The sequence below is a fragment of the Etheostoma cragini genome, chromosome 22 (assembly GCF_013103735.1).
Source record: "Etheostoma cragini isolate CJK2018 chromosome 22, CSU_Ecrag_1.0, whole genome shotgun sequence".
NCBI classification, from domain to species: Eukaryota; Metazoa; Chordata; class Actinopteri; order Perciformes; family Percidae; genus Etheostoma; species Etheostoma cragini.
In genome coordinates, this window is record NC_048428.1 from 6,584,574 (window position 1) to 6,605,643 (window position 21,070).

Here is a 21,070-nt window from a genome sequence, read left to right on the forward strand (position 1 = left end):
ACTCAGGATGGTGGACATAGCTTATAGACCGCAGTAGTTTTGTATCATTTTTGTGGTGTATTGGCTATTTTTATGTCAAATGTTGATGTGCTTCCAGCCAAGGTTCATGAAAGTGGCTGGTATACTTGCTTCACTCAGCAGCATGGGCGTACATTTCATCAAACAGAACATAACATTTCTCAAGAGCAGTTAGTTCAGGGGACACATATAAAACAATTTTGTTATTATAATTGTACACTATAGAAAATGCGTAGCTGTGGAACTCCAGACGAGTGACATTCTTCCGCTCATTTTCTATAAGCAGTAGCTTGAAAACACGATGAGTGGAATTAGCAAGCTAGCTAGTTAACTATCTATCATCTTACCAAACAAGCTTAGCGACGTTACTGTTACTATAACCGACTCATGGAAAAATACATTATTTTTTGTCATGACTCAGCATTATTATTATTAGAGAAAAGAATATCTTTATCCAATGGTTTAAGTGAATAAAACGGCCTTGCCAGCATACTTACTGAAAAAAATTCCATTTCTCCCACGAGCAGGGGCGTCGGACTGGAAGGAAAAAGGCGACTGAGTACTCAGGCCCTCATGTGAGGAGGGCCCAAACATATGTTAGAATGAACAGCTGTGGATGCAGGGGGGGCCCATAGAAAATACCCTTCAACAGGGTCCAGAATTTTGTGCTACGCCCCTGCCCACCACTCCTATCGGACTTTTAATACCGTTAATGTACAGGGAGAAAACCAAGCAGTGGACCAAACCACTGTGAGGCATAGGAGGGGGGTCTCACATGTTTCTTCATTCAGAATACGCTTTGTCCTTGACTGCCTGGTGAAGGATTTTAGCCGTTAGTCTCTGGATCTTTAGGTATCAGAAAAACAAGCTGAGCAAACGTTAGCGGCAGCTCAGCTGCAGCTCCTACTCCAATGAGCCGAACAGCATCGGAGGAACAGTTTTTTGACTGCTTGATTCATTGGAAAGACATAGAAAAGTCCAGGGTGCTCAGGAAGTTCAGTCACATGTTTGAAGGTGCTCTTTGGGGTCAGGAATTCAATTAAGTGTAGAAAAAAAGGGAAATCCAAGGCACTCTTCTTGAAAATTGTTTTAAAAAAACCTTTATTTTACTGGCTATTTCCTAATAGAAAATCTAAAAGACATAGGGAGAAGAAACCCACGCGTAGCGGCACAGACAGTCTTCTTCAGGGTTTTTATTGGTTTTATTTATCAGATCTGTTTGCTTTGCGCAATTTATTGTTTGTGTAAACCATTAAAAGCCAAGTCTATATCTACAACCACTTTTGCGATTTTCTCTGCAGGAAATTTCGCCGGATTTCACTCCTTTCGGCCGGATGTCCCTCCCCTTCCTCTTTCTCTGTGTTGGCGTTCTAACCTTTGGTGGATTTATGAGGACTATGGTAAACTGCTTTTCTGATCTCTGCAGGGTAAAGGTCCTTGGACACAGGGTCCGAAATTTGCGTGCAAAATCTTCAGTTGTTAAAAAATAAAAAAAACTCATGTTGTGTCCATTATGTTTACACACTGTCTCCTAAAATTTTGTCCGTCACAAAAACTAATTCTGTGTTTTTTTGCATCCGTAGCCAACACCGTGATATGTTTTGACAAAGAGAAGCTATGAGCCTATCCAGGAATGCAGCACAGAAAGAACTTTGGGCTTTTTTACTTTGTAAATCTATAACACGCACATACAGGATATATAACACAACAAAGGAAAGGGGAAAAGTAGAATATGAGCACTTTAAATCCAGACAGCTTGCGGACTGTCTGTCCAATCTGAGTTTTCTGTTCCTAAAACAACCTTTGAATGTTAAATTTCAAGTAAAGAAATGCCAATAAACCAGAGCATGTTTTACTCCTAAAACAATGCGCTTTGCACATATACGTTATGCAGATATAGCTAAAGCTAATTCTGGCCTACTTTCATAAAAAAAAAAAAAAAAAAAACAGCTGACAGACTCATTTAAAATGGTATCCCATATGCCGGTAGAACCTGGGGCAATTTCTTATGTTTCATTACAAAATAGGTTAGCTGACCATTATACTCATTCTCCTTAAAACGTAGTGTGTTGTGTTTAATAAAAATGGAACAATGGGCTAAAAACAGTAAGTAAATTTGACTTGGAGTCTGTTGTCTCCATCTTATTCCATTAGAAAAAAAAATGAAATGTTCATTTAGACATACGTAAAAAGACAAACTGATAGATGCAAGGGGCTAAGCAGACCAAGGAGAACTGGCAGGACTTAGTGAAAGCATGTGGTTCGGGGAGAGAGGGACTTAAACACTCAAATATCGCCGTACGCTTCTAAAACTAACATACCCCAAATCAGAAATCTAGTCTTTAGGCGCCCAGGCTCACTGAACCGTACCATTGATCTTGCCATGTGGCAACCATCCAGAACCTGGCACCCGTGACCCATTTGAATGACCCGGACCGAAGTTGAAGAAGTGCTCTGCTGTGGGCGATGTGGAGCGGGCCATCGTTGCTGTTTTTGGACTCCAGAGTTACCAACTGCGATCGTCGCTGGTTCAGTCCAGACTGGGCCTGCTGATCCGTGCTATGGCGCTCTCACCAGACAGCGCACTGCTCCGCTCGCCTGCCTGCTGGGCTTCCTGTGCTGGGGGGAGAGAGTTAGAGCGGGAGGTGGGTGGCAGGCAGCCAGGAGCCAGGAGCATGTGTGAGCAATCTGTAGAGCCTGAGCAGTCAGTCTGTGTGTGTTTGTGTGTGTGTGTGTGTGTGTGTGTGTGTGTGTGTGTGTGTGTTTGCATGTTTGCGAGGGTGAGGATGGGTTCCATATCTATGTAATCACGTCTTAATCATACCTTTCCAATGTCACTCTCTGCACATAGACGCATGCAATCTTCCAGACACTTGGTGATAAGAGGTTTCAGTTTAAAGTTTTGTCTCCTGTCAGTTGAGGTCTAACACCAGAGTCAGTTTATTGTTCTCTTATCTTTACTAGGAAAGAATTCTCCCCCAAAATCGTATTTGAATTCCATGCAGGAAATTCTATGTAGGCTGATTTTCCTCCGGAGGAGCCATTTGTTTGTTGGGTTTTTTATAATGCCCGGATTAGTGGATGCTATTGCACAAGCACACAAACCAGTGACCCTGATCCCTCGGTCCATCCCCACAACAACCAACCCCCGAGGCCTGGAGAGCCTCTGAGCCCTGACCCATGAAAGTGACCGCCCAGCCCTCCAAGATTAACCCCTGACCACTACCTTTGCTAATATATGACTTGCATCCAACCCCCACAGAGACACAACAGAGCCACATTAACATGATAGACTCCCTGGCTGCCTGGTAGACAGACAATCAGGGTGCTGTGGGCTCGCCGTCGGGCTAGACCAATCATTGCATTTTACAGTTTACTCTGACAGCGAGACATGACTCCACTCTTTGTCCCAGAGCAATTTATTTGTATAATTTCCTCTCCACCTGTGGGACAACACATTCCCTTCATTTCATAACTTCACGTCGCTGTGGATCACAGAAGATCTACTCCCCTCCCCCAAAATATTTAGCACTGTGAGGACCTGTTAGGGACCGGTGCGTTGTTTACGAAAATATTTTTTTCATCCCATGGGCGCTGACTGTAGCGTATGGTTGGACTTGGCACTTAGCTTGAACTCCTGAAGTCAGTCTGTATGCAAATAATGTGTGGTGGTATATTCCAAGAAAGCTGATAACCCCAAAGCAACACGCTCCCTCCTCCGACCTACATGGTAGCCTATTAAACTGACATGACAAATGGAATGTCTTTGCTCTAAAAACAATCAGCATGCGGGTGTAAACTAAAAAGCTCATGCTATAATTATGATGGATGCCTTTTGTTGCTGTACTTCTTCAGTGTTGATGTCAGTGTAGCGCTCCAGGGCAAAAACTGCTTATTGATGGAATCAAGCCGTCTTGAAGTTTTGTATTTATAGTGTGCTATCAAGTTTGTTTTGGAGTGCTATCACAAAGACATGCTATCAGTGTTCCCATGCTGTTATCTCTTGGAATGTGTATGGACACTGGCTGGGTTCCCACAGAGACGGGGGGTGGGTGTGTCTCCCACCAGAGACGCTGTCCAGAGTGAAGCAAATGACGCTGCAGAAATCACAGTTTGCCAAGTGGCATTGACGTCTGGACGTCAACACTGATTCCGCACTGTGAGGTAAAGACGGGAGAGGGAGAGAGGACTCAATGCAAAAAGTAATTCATCTTGTTTAATATATTGAAATACATGAAGTGAATTTCTGCCTTAAAACGGACTATCATCAATTTTTCATTCCATTTGATGCACTAAACATACATTTATATTTTTTTTATTTAATACTTCTAAATTCAAAAGTCGCCAGGATGGCCAGAATCCTGATGACCCAACTGCAAGCAACAATCCCCCAAACCTCACCACCATCTCCTGCAGACCACTAAACAGTCCTCTGTTGGTTATTTTCCATATACAATTAACTGAACTGTTCCAACCATGTTTTTTCACTTTTAATTTTAAAGCAGCAGTGCACAATTTCCCTGCTCATCTCACTGCTCTAAGAGCATTTTCTCATTTGCCAGGATTAAACTCCTGATGAGAAAATCATTTAATTCCTCTTTAACCCTCCAGTCTTCAGGTCAAATTTTACCCCTTACCAAAAAGTTTCTATATCAGAAAATTTGGGTTTCTTTCAAACAAATTTTCCACACATGGATGGTTCTCAACAACGCTCCTCACAAGTTAAATAAATAATCAGTTCACTACTTTCATTGAATTTTTTTTTGTTGTTATCAATTTCATAGCATTTGGAGAAAAAACAAATGGTAAAAGAACTTTAAAAAAAGTGTAAAAAAAAATAAAAGTGACAAAAATGTGAACAAATGTTAGATAAATGACAGAGATGTGAAAGGATGTCAAAAAAAGCAACAAAAATGTAAAAAAGGGACAAAATTTCAAAAGGCTCAGAAAAAGTTGACAAACGTGAAAAAGTGACAAAATCATTGGCGGAAAGCCACAAAAGGGTCAAAAAAGATGACCAAAACCTCAATAAAAGGTTTTTCATTTTAAATGTTGACTCAGAAAAATAAACATTTTCAGGTCTGCGGGAAGACAACACAAGGGTTAAAAGCATGTATTTTTAAATGTTTGAAGTGAAAAAAGTTGATTAAGAAGAGTGTACTATTGGAGTTATCTTAATATAATCTAATATTGGTTTCTGCCTTAACAATTTCAGCCAATTAACTGTATCTTTAAGCTGCATTATTTTACATTTATTACCTGCTTCTCTTCATAGTTGTCAGATTTATCTATCATGTAATCAAGAATATAATGAAACTAAAGGGAGACTTGGCATACAGCCCGATCCGGTTGGGGAGAGTTCTAGCCCGACCGGGCTGGAGCTCTCTTTACCTTGTCTCTCTTGGTTTTTGCTGTAATAATAGTTTTAGACAGCTGGGGACTTATTTTGATACACTGAGCTCCTCTCTCCTCTATCTTTCCATCTTTTCATTTATGTGCATCCATGTCCCAGAAATACTTTTTACTAACCTAGCTCTGGCGAGTCATTCCCCGGAGTCCTTATGTTCTTTTTTCCCCAGAATGTTCCCTTGGATCAGAGAGGCTCCAAAATCAGGGTAGCATCTGTCGCCTTGGTCCCGCTCCACGCTCCATGTTCTGTTATGCGATGTTCTACTGCTACACTGCAGTGCCCTGCTACGTCCTGCTGTGCCTTGTAATGCCGCACAGCGTCCTGCTATGCCGCAAACTACTACAAAGAACTGCTACAGACTACAAATTTTTGACTATTTTTGTTATTGCCACTCTTTATTCCAACCCCAACCGGCCCGTCAGACACCGCCTACCAAGAGCCTGGGTCTGACCGAGGTTTCTGCCTAAAAGGAAGTTTTTCCTCGCCACTGTCGCACTGTTGCTTGCTCTGGAGGAGACTACTAGAACTGTTGGGTCCTTATAAATTCTGGAGTGTGGTCTATCTGCATAGTGTCTTGAGATAACTCTTGTTATGAATTGATAAAATTGAATTGAATTGAATTGAATTATTAATATCTTGGCCACTTGGGGGCAGTGGAACCAACTGTGACTCCAACAACACTGACATATTATCATAAAGGTGTTGTCTATTGACACATCAAGCAGACCAGAGAAACCTTAGCATTCATTTGGAATTGTCCTCTAATCACTCTCTTATTGTCTCTACTGGTCTATATCCAGAACATTTCAATTTTTGGATTGCCCTGTTGCCGCTGGAAATTCCGCCAGATGTCCGTTACCTTCCTCTTTCTTTGTGTAAGAATTTTAAAATCTGGTGGATTTATGAGGACTATGGTAACTGCTCCTCAGATCTCTGCTTTGTAAATCCAGACAGCTAGCTAGACTGTCTGTCCAATCTGAGTTCATGACTAATACAAGTTCCTTCCAGAGGCTATTTTGCAGCGGCACCACGGCTCTGTCTGGTGCTTAGTGCGGCCCATGATGATTGTGATTGGTTTAAAGAAATGCCAATAAACCGGAGCATGTTTTTCTCCCAATCCCGGATTGCTGTGTGGACTAGCCAGATCCTCCTCTGCAGCTCTGTGGTGGAAGGTCTTGTGATGCGAGACTAGGTCTCCAACAACTCCTGATATAAGGGAAATATCTGTCTCTTTAGTTGCTAAATTCTCCAACATATTCCCCAGCTAGTCACTTGACGTCAAGCTAAAAGGTGCTAAAACTTTCAGTACAGCTGTCAGGAACTGCAGTTGGGTGATCATTTTACATAACACAGACGTCTTCCATTGTTGCTAGAAAAATATTGATATTGTAGCTTTAACTTATAAAATGTAAACTGCTCAGGATGCTAACACCCCCAAACTCCTAGGGTGTGACGGTGTAACGAGATACTTTTTCCAGGTGAGAGCTGCGATCAAAGCAACATGTCTGGTTCGCAGAGGCCACAGCTGCTTGAGATTTCCCCCTTCACGATTACTTAACTGATTGTTATTAAATGGTGACTAAAGGGTCTTCATCTTTGATTAATCAATATTTGGCTAATGAGAATAAAACCACGAAAAAGAATGGGCCCAAACATGAATGTTACATCACCAACAGCTGTTTGTAACAGCACCAAAGTGTTTAACGGTGGGCTTTTTTCTTTTAATCCACTTAACCCTGCAGGTGTCCAAGCATTCATCACTGCCCCACTTAAACACAGCAAAATCATTCTCCAGGAAGCAGCGTTGTCACAAGATCTTTTCTCACTGTCGACCTTTAAAACAAAGCACTTGGATCAATATTTTCATAGTTGGCTTTTACCTTGTCTCATTTCCACAGACATCAGCAAAGTTGATGCAGCCGGACAGTGAAACCCTGTAGGACCCACTAACTGGGGGAGGGTGGGGAGGCTGTAGAAAACGACCACTAAACGAGTCTCCAAAGGGCCTTGCTGCGTTGGTGGTCCTCCCCGCCTCAAATTTTATGGCCCAGTCTAGTTAGTGCTTTCTTGGATAGCAAAAGGGGCAAGAAAAAGTGGAATGCTGTAACGTGTTGCATGTGGGGAAGCAGCCTGATGTGTCTTGAGGTCTCTTCTTCTGTGAAAGATGGTGGCACTGGGGCCTACTGTTAAGCAGGCACGGACACATGGCAATCTGTTGTGGGATGACACTATGTGAAATTAAAGTGTAACTTCTGTTTTTTTTAACGTGGATCCTATATTCCTATGTTTTTGTGTCTAAGTGACTGATGGGAACCACAATCGTTGACATTGGTCCGGTATTAAGCAAGACCACTGCAGTCGGAATTGCTTGTTTTGACATGATCAGATTCTAAGTGTCTAACAATGGTATGGAAAGGATTTCTTAGAAGATCCTTTTTTCTTTCTTTTTTAAACATAACAACATCAGTGAAATTGCATTTGCTAAACCTACCAGACTCCATTTAAATAAACTGTTGTTTTAGCATCGTAAAATACACTACATTCAAAGTCGACAGACACACACAAAAAAGCTGTTTTGGGTTGTCTTTCCCCTTTTCCAACCATCACATCTAATTTGGTTGAAATAAGCACATAGTTTACAGACTTACATGTGAAAATATGCTGGCTCTATACACGCTAAAATTATTGTTGTTATTATTATTGTTGAGTCTGGTAGGTTTAGCACTAGCAACCTCAGAGCTGTAACTGATTAAAGAGAAAAGTCTTAAAGAGGGTTTTAAAAAGCCTTTCTCTGTAGGGATATTTTTTATTCCTCGCTTAATACTGGACCAATTTCAAATTCCCCTTTAAACACCAGTTTTAAAACGTGAATAACAAGATAAATACCAAGAAAAGGCTGGGGAAAAGAAATTAGAATCATCATAATGAAATAAGTGCCAGCAGATCGTGAAGCAGTTTTCATTATTAAGTATTAAGTAAGTAAGTAAGTTAAAGTTTATTTGTAGTTGCAAGTACTTGACATGCCAAAAAAATGCATGCATTAAGACAGATCAATAGTCATAACAACCACAATACACCACAATCAATTTTAGTTACACACTAGAATCAAGATTAAAAAGATGAGTCTTGAGCTGTTTTTTAAAAAAAGATTTTAACAGATGCAGACATTTTTAAAATATGTGGTAAGGTGGGCCACAGTCTAGGAGCAATTGTTTGAAAAGCCCTATCACCTTTTGTTTTCAGACTGGTACGGGAAACAGCCAGTAGGCCCTGATGTAATGATCTCAAAGATCTGACGGTATAAGGGTACAGCAGATCACTTATGCAAGCTGGTGCCTGACTATTGATGGTGCTGTAGGTAATTACAAGAATTTTGAACTGGATCCTGAATTTAACTGGTAGCCAGTGCAAAGAAGCCAGGATAGGGGTAATATGAAATAACCTCCCTGACCTTGTCGGGACCAATTTGAAACAATTTACAGATGATCTAGTGAGGCAAGGAAAAAGAGAATTACAGCAATCCCAACATAAAAAAACAAGTGCATGTACATTAATTCCTAACTCAGTGTAGGATACAACACGCCTCAGTTTAGAGATGTTTCCAAAGTGGAAAAATCAAGTGCTTTTTACTGACTTTAAATGTTTGTCAAGGCTCATGGCCTGATCTAATGTTACACCAAGAGTTCTTAGGCTGGAACACACAATGGAGTTTAGTGAACCAATAATGCTTACCACTTCCAACAAAATGTCCACAGCAACAATCAAAACCTCAGTTTTGTAGGCATTTAACTAAAGGAAGTTACTGGCTATACAGTCTTTGATAGCAGACATACGTTCTCTAAAAACAATTAGATGATCACTGATATTGTGTCCAAATGGAATCGTAAAAAGGGCAAATAAAATTGGTCCCAGAATCAAACCCTGGGGCACCCCATATGTTAAAGCAGTGAACTCAGACATATAAGGGCCAACAGCCACAGAAAAACTCCTATCTAACAAATAAGAGAACCAGTCAAGAGCTCTCCCACATTCTTCATAATCCCATCTCCCTTTGGCTACAGTGTCAAGGCTCCATGGCCGCCTTGTGTCCCTGACTCCCAACACCGTCCCTGAGCTGCAGCAGGATGGCAGATTACTGCTGTTTACAGAGGAAGAGGGAGGTGTGGGTGGCTGATTGGACAGTTGGTTGCTGGCTTCAGATCACAGGTTGTGTGCATACAAACCTCAGAGCAAAACAGGCCATGCCAGGCAGCCCCAGATCTGCTCTGCAACGTGACCAAGTTCTTAACTTGCACAGTACTCCATTTATTTTTTTATTTTTTTTTACCTGCACACATGTCACATTTGTGATTGATTTAGATATTTGCAAAGCTTAGATATTTGACTCTGTCTCTACCCCTCAGAGTCTTGGTCTCCACTTGGTAAGGACTTGATCTTGGTTTAGGTTGCCTTGACTACATGAAGGAGGGACATGCGCTGCTCTTTCACTTTCCCCAACCAGATTTTTATCCTGTTGGTCTGGGGCCAACAACCTATAGGTCACAACCTCTCTTCTCTAGCCTTTAAGCCACCACTGCCTCATTGTATCTAGAGCAGAGGTGTCCAAATTCATTCATAAGAAGGGACAAAAATGTATCTGGATGAAAGGCCACGGGCCAAAAAGTAAATGTTGATTTTATGAGAAAATGTATTATATTTAATAGAAAATTAACGTAACACAGCTCTTTAATCTGCATGTTTTGCCCATATTACACTACGTTTAAAGTTATTTAAAGTCAAAGTACTTTTATTGGTCTCCCTAAGGAGAAATTTGCATTGGACACTGAGCAACTTACTGCAAGTAGTGAGCCCTGTCCTTGTTTTTCAAAAGTCTTTCAACATTAGGGCTCATTAGGGTTTTTTTTAGGGTTGACTTACTAAATGTTCCTTTATCAGTGTGCCGCTGCCTTGATCACTCCATCTTGACTGGCGGACTCAAAACCAGTGACGTCTTTGGAATTTTCTTAGATTAAACTTTTGTGCATAATTTAATGAAGTGATTTACCAGCACTGTGCTTTACATTGCTGTAAAACTCAGATTAAGCACTGATTAGCTGCACAAAACAAAGTTTTGTAGTCATTACAGTTAGGATTTTACATCACTTACAAAATAAGAGGACTATAAGCATGAGCATTTAAAATGCCATGAGGGGCCAAAGCAAAGGGAGAACGGGCCAAACTTTGCCCGCGGGCCAAGAATTGGGCAGCCTTGATCTCGAGTAACCTAGACACCCAACTGTATGTAGTGTTAGCACACTCAACTTTGATGTCATGGTGTACTGGTGTCATATAATGTAAAACAAGTGGAGCAGTGTGATTGATGGGTAACATTTTCCTTATTTTGTGAATTTGTAATGATTGATATAGTGGTTTATGCCTTAAAACTTATATATTGATTGCTGGGATTTTAGCTGTGGATATTTTTTGTCGGACAATTGTTTGTACGATTTACCTCATTCACGAACTGCAACAACACTAATTGACACACCTGTAGAACCCCAGTTCACATCAGCAATCAAATTTGCCAATTGATCGGGCTCCCTATAAAAGGATGCTAGATCCCATAGCGAGGGGGAGGAGCGCTTTGGACACATGGATGTCCCAGATCGCCGATCTACCCTTCCCTCTGGGTTGCTGTTGACTGAATCTCCTGTGCCCTGGTGGAGCAGACTCTACAGTGTCTACAAACTCCGACTAAAGGGAAGTGGTCCTTGTCCTCCACACTGATGTGTGTTTGTAGCATTTGAGCTTGAGGAGTCATTTTTAATTATCCTTTTTTTGTGTTGTGGTGCCAGATCCAGGGGAAAACGGTGGCGCAGTGATGACGGCAGTATTTGTTAATGAGCGCACATGATGTATAGGAAAGGAAAGATGTCACGCTTTTCTTTCTTTTCTGCGTTTAGTGGCGGGTCGCAGCTAAATTCCATCCCCGTCCCATTTCATATATCTTGACACGTAAGATGTCCTCTCTGAATCATATTTACTACACTTCAGGAGGACATGCTTGACATTTTCAGGAACACTACAAACCTCCCATTTATCAGACATACATTTTACCATTAAACAACACATTGATTTCAAGCCAATATGTATGACCAAACCTTAATCTTGAAAAAAAAAAACGTAATCTCTTCTACATTTCCCTTTGAAACCCTCCACCTTAATTGATTTCTGTATGCTGTAATAGTGTCTACCTTGAGTGTCTGTGTCCCACTTCTTCTGCCGTACGTCACCCACTGCTTTGCTAATTAATGATTTGGCCTCTCCTTTCCCAAAGGGAACTTTCAGTGTTTCACCATCCTTTTATGTCAACTGGGCTGTCTCATTCCCCTCAACACCAACATGAGCAGGGACCCAAGTTGTCACGCTAGACGCCAGAGACTATTTTAAAGTTGCCGGGCTAAGAGCAGCCGGCCCATTGATTTTTTTGAGCCAGAAGACAAAGCTCTCGATCTACCGGTCAGTGTTTGTTCCTACCCTGACCTATGGTCATGAACGCGACCCGATGCCGGATAAGCGGATGAAGATGGATGGATATTTAGTACTTAACAATTTAATTTTATTACAGTGCAATATTTATTTGTTGTTAATACTTAACTACTTGTTGCATAATGAGTATAAAAAGCAAATGTATATTTGTATATTGTTGCTCTCAGGAATGTGTACCAGGTCCCCCCCTCTCTTTTTTTCTGCACTACCCATACTTTAAATTTTTATATTTTGTGTGGACACTGTAAAGGGGTTGCTCCAATCTCGTTGCATAAGTACTTCACTTGTGTATAATGACAATAAAGGCATTCTATTCTATTGTATTCTATTTGGCTTTCTGGACTGGATAAGGCTACTATAAGTCCTGCTGGAGCAGATTTCCTGTGCCTGCGCCAAGGAAAACAAGGAGCCGACTACATGCTGGACTGGACTTGGGTATTGTTTTACTATGGACATCATTTTTGTCTCACTTCTTTTAGAAGAGGATATTTAAGTAATTATAAACGGGAAATAATAAAATCACTATTTTTGTATATACTTCTTGAGTCCTCTCTGGGCTGGTGTGGCTTGGAGTCTAAAATAACTTTAAATCAACAGACTTCCAATCGGTTACTCTGACACACCGTAGCGACCTGTTGGTAGGGACGTGTTAAGGTAAACAGTAGAAATAAAGTGTATTTCTACACGAATGTATGCCTGTTTGACAGGGAGGGTCAAACGGTGGAGATGTTTTTTAGACAGAAGAGACTGCGCCTAAAAAGTTGGAAGGATTATTTTGTGGTGAAGCAGAGCCAGCCTGACACAAAAGCAAACTAAGCGGCTGCTTAGGGCCCCTGTGGCCATGTACAGACCCTTTTAAGTTGATGTCCTAGCTTGCAGTAGAGCTCTCTCTAGTCTCTCTGTCTTGCTTACCTCTCTGGGCAGCACATGTCTTGGTCTGTCGTCGTGCTTACTTCCTTCCCAGCCAGTTTCAGGGCTGTGTTCGGTGACATTGTGCGTTGTCTATAAACATGACTTTCCACTTCTGGGAAGGACTATGGTTAACTGCTCCTCAGATCTCTGCAGGTTAAATCCAGCAGCTAGCTAGACTATCTGTCCAATCTGATTTTTCTGTTTCACCACTCAAACAACCTTTGAATGTACCCATGTTCCACCAAAGTAAGAGGCACCGTTGCTCCATTCGCCTTTTAGCCCCACCCAACACGATTGTGATTTATAAACCAGAGCATGTTTTTCTCCCATCCAAAGGATATCTGGTTGAGCTAGTTTGAATCTTGATCCATCCATCTTCATCCGCCTATCCAGTATTGGGTCGCGGGGGCGGCTGATCCAGCAGGGGACCCCTAACTTCCCTTTCCCAACCCACATTAACCAGCTGCGACTGGGGGACCCAGAGGAGTTCCCAGGCCAGGTTGGAGATATAATCGCTCCACCTAGTCCTGGGTCTTCCCCGAGGCCTCCTCCCAGCTGGACGTGCCTGGAACACCTCCCTAGGGAGGCGCCCAGAAGGCATCCTTACCAGATGCCCGAACCACCTAAACCGGTTCCTTTCGACGAGAAGGAGCAGCGGCTCTACTCCGAGCTCCTCTCGGATGACTGAGCTTCTCACCCTATCTCTAAGGGAGAAGCCGGTCCCCGTCCTGAGGAAGTCCATTTCAGCCGCTTGTACCCTGGATCTTGTTCTTTCGGTCATGACCCAGCCTTCATGACCATACGTGAGGGTCGGAACGAAAATTGCCCGGTAGATTAAGAGTTCTGCCTTCTGGCTCAGCTCCCCTTTCGTCACAACGGTGCAATAAACGTAATTTAATACCGAACCTGCTGCTCCGATTCTCCGACCAATTTCCCACTCCATGGTCCCCTCACTCGCGAACAAGACCCCAAGGTATTTAAACTCCTTCACTTGTGGTAAGGACTCACTCCCTACCCAAAGAAAACACTTGATCGGTTTTGACTCATGATGCAGCTGGAAAACAATAATGTTATCTTTTCACTTCTGCCACCTAAACATAGGCCAAAATGTGTCTTATTTTACTATTTATAAGTTACATAACATAGGTAGGGTAGGAATTTGGCATAAACAGCATTACTTATCCTAAAAACTTGCATTTTTAGAGAATGAATTACATTATTTCCACAGTAATAGAACTTATGCTCCATTGATTTGCTGATCCTGTCAGGGAGGCTTTTGAGAAAACATACGGGGCTGTAGCCTAAGAACCCACCCCTTTGCTCTGCCATTGATTACAATGAGGGTGGGGCCCAAAACCAAATCCAAAGTGCCCCCGTAATTCTAGTGCCAGCCCTGTTGTGAAGTTATAGTCAGTGGTGGAGGAGTATTCAGATCTTTTACTCAAGTAAAACTACATACAGTACAAATACTCTGTGACAAGTAAAAGTCCTGAATTTAAAATTTTAAAAGTAAATGTACTAAATGCGGACAAACCCTCACATTTTTAGAAACTGGAAACAATCAAAACAATTAAATTAAATTCAATTTTATTTATAGTATCAATTTATAGCTAGAGTTGTCTCGAGACACTTTACAGATAGAGTAGGTCTAGACCACACTCTATAATTTACAAGGACATAACAATTCTAATAATTCCACCAAGAGCGAGGATTTAGTGTGACAGTGGTGAGGAAAAAGTCCCTTTTAGGAAGAAACCTGGGACAGACCCAGGCTCTTGGTAGGAGGTGTTTGACGAGGCCGGTTGGGGTTGTGTCAATCAACTAAGTGTCTTATTGGCACACTATCTCAGCTAGACATTCATTGTTTTGTAGTTTAATTTATAATAAAACCTTCTATTTTATAACTACATGTGTTTTATGTGCAAACATCTTAATGTGTAAAGTGACTAAAGCTGTCAGATGAATAGTAGAGTAAAAAGTACATTATTTCTCTCTGAAATGTAGCAGAGTAGAAGTAGAAAGTGTCATGAAAAGAAAAGACTCAAGTAAAGTACTTCAAATTAGTACTATAGTACAGCATTTGAGAAAATGTATTTCGTTAACATTCCACCACTGGTTATAGTCATAGACAACAGGATGTAGATACAGCTGATACACAGGGACTGTACTGCACTGGAAGTCAATGAAGTTGTGCATTTGTCCTGTTGCAATCATCCCAGCCTCTTCTTTTGTTCTGTCTCTCCACAGTGGTACAGTGTGTAATCCCGGTGTGTGTGTGTGTGTGCTTGTTGAAGAACAATACATGTTAGGAATGTGATTCCCGCAGTACATGTTCCACATACAGAGCCCATGCACTGATTAGATACTGGAGCACCTAGATGAATACATTTCCATACTAATGAAAGCACTGCATCCCTTTTAATGCTTTAAGCTCCATTTATATTAATAGTGGTCATGTGAAGGGTGTTGACTTGGACGTTGTGTGCTAATTATTGCATCAATGTGCTAAATTATTGACCTCGCACATTACAGGTTCTGTTAAAAAAATCATGGTGATTAGAATGACTACAGCAGGCGAGTCAAGTGCTTGTACAGTATATTGTAAAGCTGTACAGTTCAGCTTGAGGTGGGAGCAGTTCAGGCAGCAGTAATTCACTAGCGCTACATCTGTATTCCGCAGCCTTGGTCTTATGGCTCAGAGTAAACTCTGGAAGAATGATTCAGTGGTGATGCACTGTGTTTGACCCTGTGTACTGCTTCCAGTCTGTTTCCATGGACTCACAGTGAACTGCGTAATTGCTGATAATGTTAATAAAGTCTAAAACGTGTTGAGGGATGTGTGCGTATGCAGCTGTAGGAGGTCTACACATTGTTGATTGGTAGCAGACCAAATCGGGTGGGTCGGCACATCACAATGGAGCATCCAGGTTTAGTCCCCGGGCTGTGTGCTGTCCCCCGTTACCTTATTTACACCTACACAAACAGCTGGAGAGGAGCATTCATCCAGATGCATTTCTTCAAAAATTTGAGACAGATGACACCCTTCCAGCTCTGTCCTACACCGTGCAGCGCCGCAACAAAAATAATGAAGCACGCGCGGGCCTTTTGAGAGTTGCGGATTGGGCCTTTGACTTCATCCTTGAGCGACTCCTCGCCGCAGACCTCCAGCGTTGCACGGAACAGCACAGAGAGCTTAGATTCCACTCAGGATCAACATGCTAAAAAACAACAAACGCTTTTAGTCCGCTTGGCTCAACTTCTACGCTCAGTCTTCACCTCTCCAGAGCACTTGCTTATGAGCTCTGCTAAAATAACACTGTGTCATATTTCCCTCGCCCAAAGTGATTTAATGTTCAATTGAGCTTACAAAAAGGCCAGTGGTTTTGTTTTGATACAGTCAGAACACACCTCTCCCACTTATCCATGCTCTACCTCCCAGCAGTTTTCTCTGCTTATTTATTTGTCTTCTCTTCTATTTCTCTATCTTTTGGTTCGTTTCTCTTAAATTTCTAAATCATACCAGGCACTCAAAATAATATTCCTCAGAGCAGATCATTCAGGTAAGCCTTTTTAAGTGCAATGGGACTTATGCAACTTTATCAAAAGTGCTTCTCATGCCATCGGCTCCAACTCCGCTCCTGCATAACCCATCCATAAAATAAAGTTAGAAGTAAGTAAGAAATATGAGTTTTGCCTAGTTTCTTGCATCCTGGAAGAGTTACATTTTCTTTGCTATAGTAGGCAAAGCCAAGGGAGTATGCTGAACAGCTGGGTGTAGGAATTGGGTGCAGATAGGCTGACGCTATAATTAGTCACTGGAATGGTTTCGTGGAAAGCAAACAGTGACCGCTGTGAGTCCTCAGGGTGGAGGAAGAGACTTCCTTATCCTTGAGCAACATGTCGAGAGAAGGAGGGAAACTGCTGAAGGAATCCTAAACCATGTCTAACATCTGTGTGTGTGTGTGTGTGTGTGTGTGTGTGTGTGTGTGTGTGTGTGTGTGTGTGCACTCCATCAACCACTGTTGCTCCTCCATCTCTCACGCCTGTTGGCCCCCACAGAGCGAATCATACTGCTAATGTCTCTTCTGGGAAGGATGGATGTCCTTCCGTGTGTATGAGTGCATGCTGAAGTGTGTGTGTAAGTGATAATGGAGACTCTACAGTACGACACACTGTAGGAAGTTTTGCACATACGTATACCATCTGCTGAAATTAACCGGCACGATAAAAAGTTGCAGGTTTTGGTTAAATAAACATGGTATCATCACCCTTTCCTGTTTTGGAATTCCATTTTAGTTTTGATAGGAACGACTTTACACAAATTGTGCAATCCTGTGGTTTTGGTCAGTTTCAATGTTCCCTTCCAGCCGCTTGTTAACTGAACCAGTGCTCTGCTCACCCACTAACAATGAATAAGGAGCCCAGTGTAGTCCACTAGATTGAGAGGTTTTTCTCAGAGTGAGTATGAGCTTTACAGCTGACTCAACTGAGGATTTTCAGTCCCCCTTCTCTGCCTAGTGACTCCAGTGAAAGCTGGACCCTGTTTGTGGCTCCAGATGTGAGATCTCATCTCATGTCAGTGGCTCACAATGCTTATCATCACTCCCCAGCTGGGTAGTGTGGTCTGGGGCTTGATGGATAGAGATGGCTGCCTGATATTGGTCCGAGCATCATCCTGCTGGCACTCACATCATACGCTTTAGAAGGGGTTGGATAACTGAAATAATAAGCAGTGTTTCCCCTAGCGTATTCCACATCTGGTGGCCTAAGTTGACCCGCACTGGGCCTAAGCCACTGACCTAATGTGAGGCCCTATGAAATCTGTTTTAGAGCTTTTTAAAATCTCAACTTTCACGATTCCATCCATGATTCTGTTATAAGAGAAACTATTGGACTCTACATTAATGCTGCCATTTTGCTTACTTTTTATGCCCCCTGGCCTTGCAAATAGGTTCATTTGTGCAGGTTTTTAAAAAATAAAAATAAAATGACTACAAATCCAGCCCTCAAACATGTACTCAATGGTCTAAAAGACAAAGCAAATAAATAAATCAAGCAATGAATCTTAACGTATATAAAGGATGTGAGACAAAAGCATCAGATCTGTGGGGAGCGATGAGGATGACTCTGACGTTCCTCAAATTAACAAGAAACATAAATGTCATATTTACATGTCACATCAAAATGCTTGCTTTTGGGGGGTATTGTTAGGTCTTTGTAAATTACAGAATGTGTTCTGGACCTACTCTATCTGTAAAGTGTCCTAAGATAACGTCTGTTGTGATTTGACACTATGAAAAAATTTATTTGAATCATATTTCTATCACAGTTTAGGTTTATTTGTACAATTTAGAAATAACAGAGTGACAAAGATAACAAAGAAATGCAGTGCAGGGAGAGAAAAAAAAATCAATGGGCTTATTTGAAGCCTCCACCTTGATTATTTAAACATTTCACAATATCATGTAAAACAAAAAACTGAGAAAATAATAAGACAAATGAGCGAGAAAAACTTAAACAAAAATGTAATTCTACATTGTCTTTCAACATATGAGGTTTGACTGGAGAAATTAGTGCCACTAAATGTTTAATTCATCCAACTCCTAAAGGCCTTTTTACAGTAGCCGCAGCCAAGCTGGCGTGCATTATGTATGACATCCATCCATCTTTGTATGCTGATCCGAGGTGGCAGCAGCTCCAGCAGGGGACCCAAAACTTCCCTTTCCAGACCCACATTAACCAGCTCCGACTGGGGGATCCCGAGGCGTTCCCAGGCCAGGTTGGAGATATAATCTCTCCACCTAGTCCTGGGTCTTACCCGAGGCCTCCTCCCAGCTGGGCGTGCCTGGAACACCTCCCTAGGGAGGCGCCCAGGAGGCAACCACCTTAGTCTTCAAATTGTGATTGGTTTAAAGAAATGCCAATAAACCAGAGCATGTTTTTCTCCCGTCCCAGAATGCTGTGTGGACTGGCCAGACCTTGTGGCACTGAAAGACCACCTTTACCCCAACAGAGAGTCTGACTAAGTCAAAATCCTAGTGACATTTAATGCAAATGACAAAAATCCAACATAACCTCGCTCAGTACCAATAACCAATAACAGTCACACAGCCTGAGGATGTTTACTTTAAAAAAACAAGTGTTATTGTTGTTCTCTCTCACATGTCATGCATTTACGAGCCTTTGAGAATTAGGGGGGATTCAATTTCACCAGCTCTACAGAAAAGGCGAATTCAGACATGCCTGCGACGACAGCAGAACCGAGAGGCCTAAACCGTTTAAATGTTAGATGATAGATATATGATACATAGATCAAAATAAGTTTCTATATATTTCTTCTATTCTATCAATCTATCTAGCTGTCTATCTATCTATCTATCTATCTTGAGGAAAAAATAAGGGAGAAACCAACAGTTATGATGACATACTGCTGACGCATTAACAGTTTTTTGCCAAAACCATGAAGGGTTGGAATTTTCTTGGAGCAACTGCTATGTTAGTTTCTAACCTATCTTAGAATATGGACAGTTTTCCAGAAAGACAGATGAATGAAAAGTGTTTTGAGAGATTGTGTTTGCTAGTGGGACAGCTGCTAGCCTGGGTGATTTTAGGACATCGACTGTCTAAATCATTAAAAAAGATGAATGGAGTTTGGTTTGAAGGGCTGGAATCATAAAAGAATTACATTTCAAAGGTTTTACAGCAATGCGTCAGTCACTCCAGAACACACAACCCATGTTTACATGTATATAGTGTGCAATGGTTCCAACGAAAACGATTATCCTGGAAAACTCTTTAGATGAATACAATAATAAAATAGAAACTAACTAAACAAAAGTTGTGTGTGTGGCCAGACACCACTAGCTTTAAGTGAGAAAAAGTGTTTTTTTTTGTAATGTGGGTGAACAAGACCTTTAAAACCTCTTTAGCTCTCATTCTGCCACCTCGACATCATCCACCACTTGGCCCTGAAGTAATGCACTCTGCATTGTCAGGCTGGTAATTAGGCTAGCTGTGGTGTAATTACACATTACTGCTAACTTATAAAACTTTTTGCAGATTGGAAACACTGGGCTGTCTTCACGATAAGCCTGTATTTTCCCTCTGGCACTCTTCCATTCTCCTTCCCTCTCTTTTCCATGTCTGGCTCACTAGGCTGTATGTCTGCTGCACTCTAGTCAGATCCCATGAGAGACGTGTGTGTGTGTGTGTGTGTGTATGTGTGTGTATGTGTGTGTGTGTGTTACTGTTACTGGGATTGTGTGTTTTGCCATATGACAGCCCAGTGATACTTAGAGGGAGCAAGGAGGAGTGCAAACAACACACTGGGATGGCAAAACAAACAGATTGATTCACTTAGTTGTCTACCAAGTCTGGCAAACATTTTTCCGAAAGAGCGATCCATGTTAGTGCACATACTCCCGAGTAGATTTATCATCCAAATGCTATGTGTGGCAAAATTAATTAAGCGTATTGATTTATGAAGGACTGTGCAGTGGGATTCAGTATCCTTGCTGCAGACAGTAATGTGCATTGGATCACCATGACTCTGCTATTACCCCTGCGATATTTCATCTGTAAAAGCACAGAGGACGACAGCCATCAGTCACACTGAGTTTCTCATGCTTTGGCCCTCTGCAAAGTGTACTGATGTCATCTCTGGCATGAGCAGCCCTGATGCGGACATATCAAATTAGCCATGATGTCCGCATGAAAGCACTTATCTGTATGACTCATATACCAAACAGAGGTCAAATATCTCACCCACGGGCATCTCATGTCCTGCCTTCACGGAGCATCTATATCTTATATAATTCAGAACATAAAAGACATTCTTCTGCATTTAAACAAGGGGAGAAGTCGCAGAGCGCACTATGCTAGTGCCCTGTGCTTTTTTTTAAAAGTTTGATCAAATGTGTTGGGGAGGGGGAGGGGGTCAGGACCCACCCCGTCTGAGGGTTGTCCTCCCTTAAAAATGTATTTAAGCCATACTGTGTAGTTGTAAATAATATTCACTTCAAATAATTGTGTAAGTAGTTAAACAATAAACATGCACATGGGGCAACAAAATGTGCTTTAAGTTTAGATACATGACTCCCCCCCTCCTATGCCTCGCAGTGGTTTAGTCCACTGATTGTTTTTCTCCCTTTACGTTACAGGTATCAGAAGTCTGGTGGGGCTTGTGGGAAGGAAGCAATGTTT

The 21,070-nt window shown here is 41.8% G+C and overlaps 1 long non-coding RNA gene across 1 annotated transcript; it reads right to left on the reverse strand.

Moving 5' to 3' along the window:
- Window positions 1-325: 325 nt before the first annotated feature.
- Window positions 326-19,912, reverse strand: LOC117937752. The gene is made up of 3 exons (XR_004655236.1): window positions 19,903-19,912; window positions 10,939-10,942; window positions 326-386 (listed from the first exon to the last, which is right to left on the reverse strand). It is a non-coding gene; the product is annotated as an uncharacterized LOC117937752 (long non-coding RNA).
- Window positions 19,913-21,070: the final 1,158 nt, after the last annotated feature.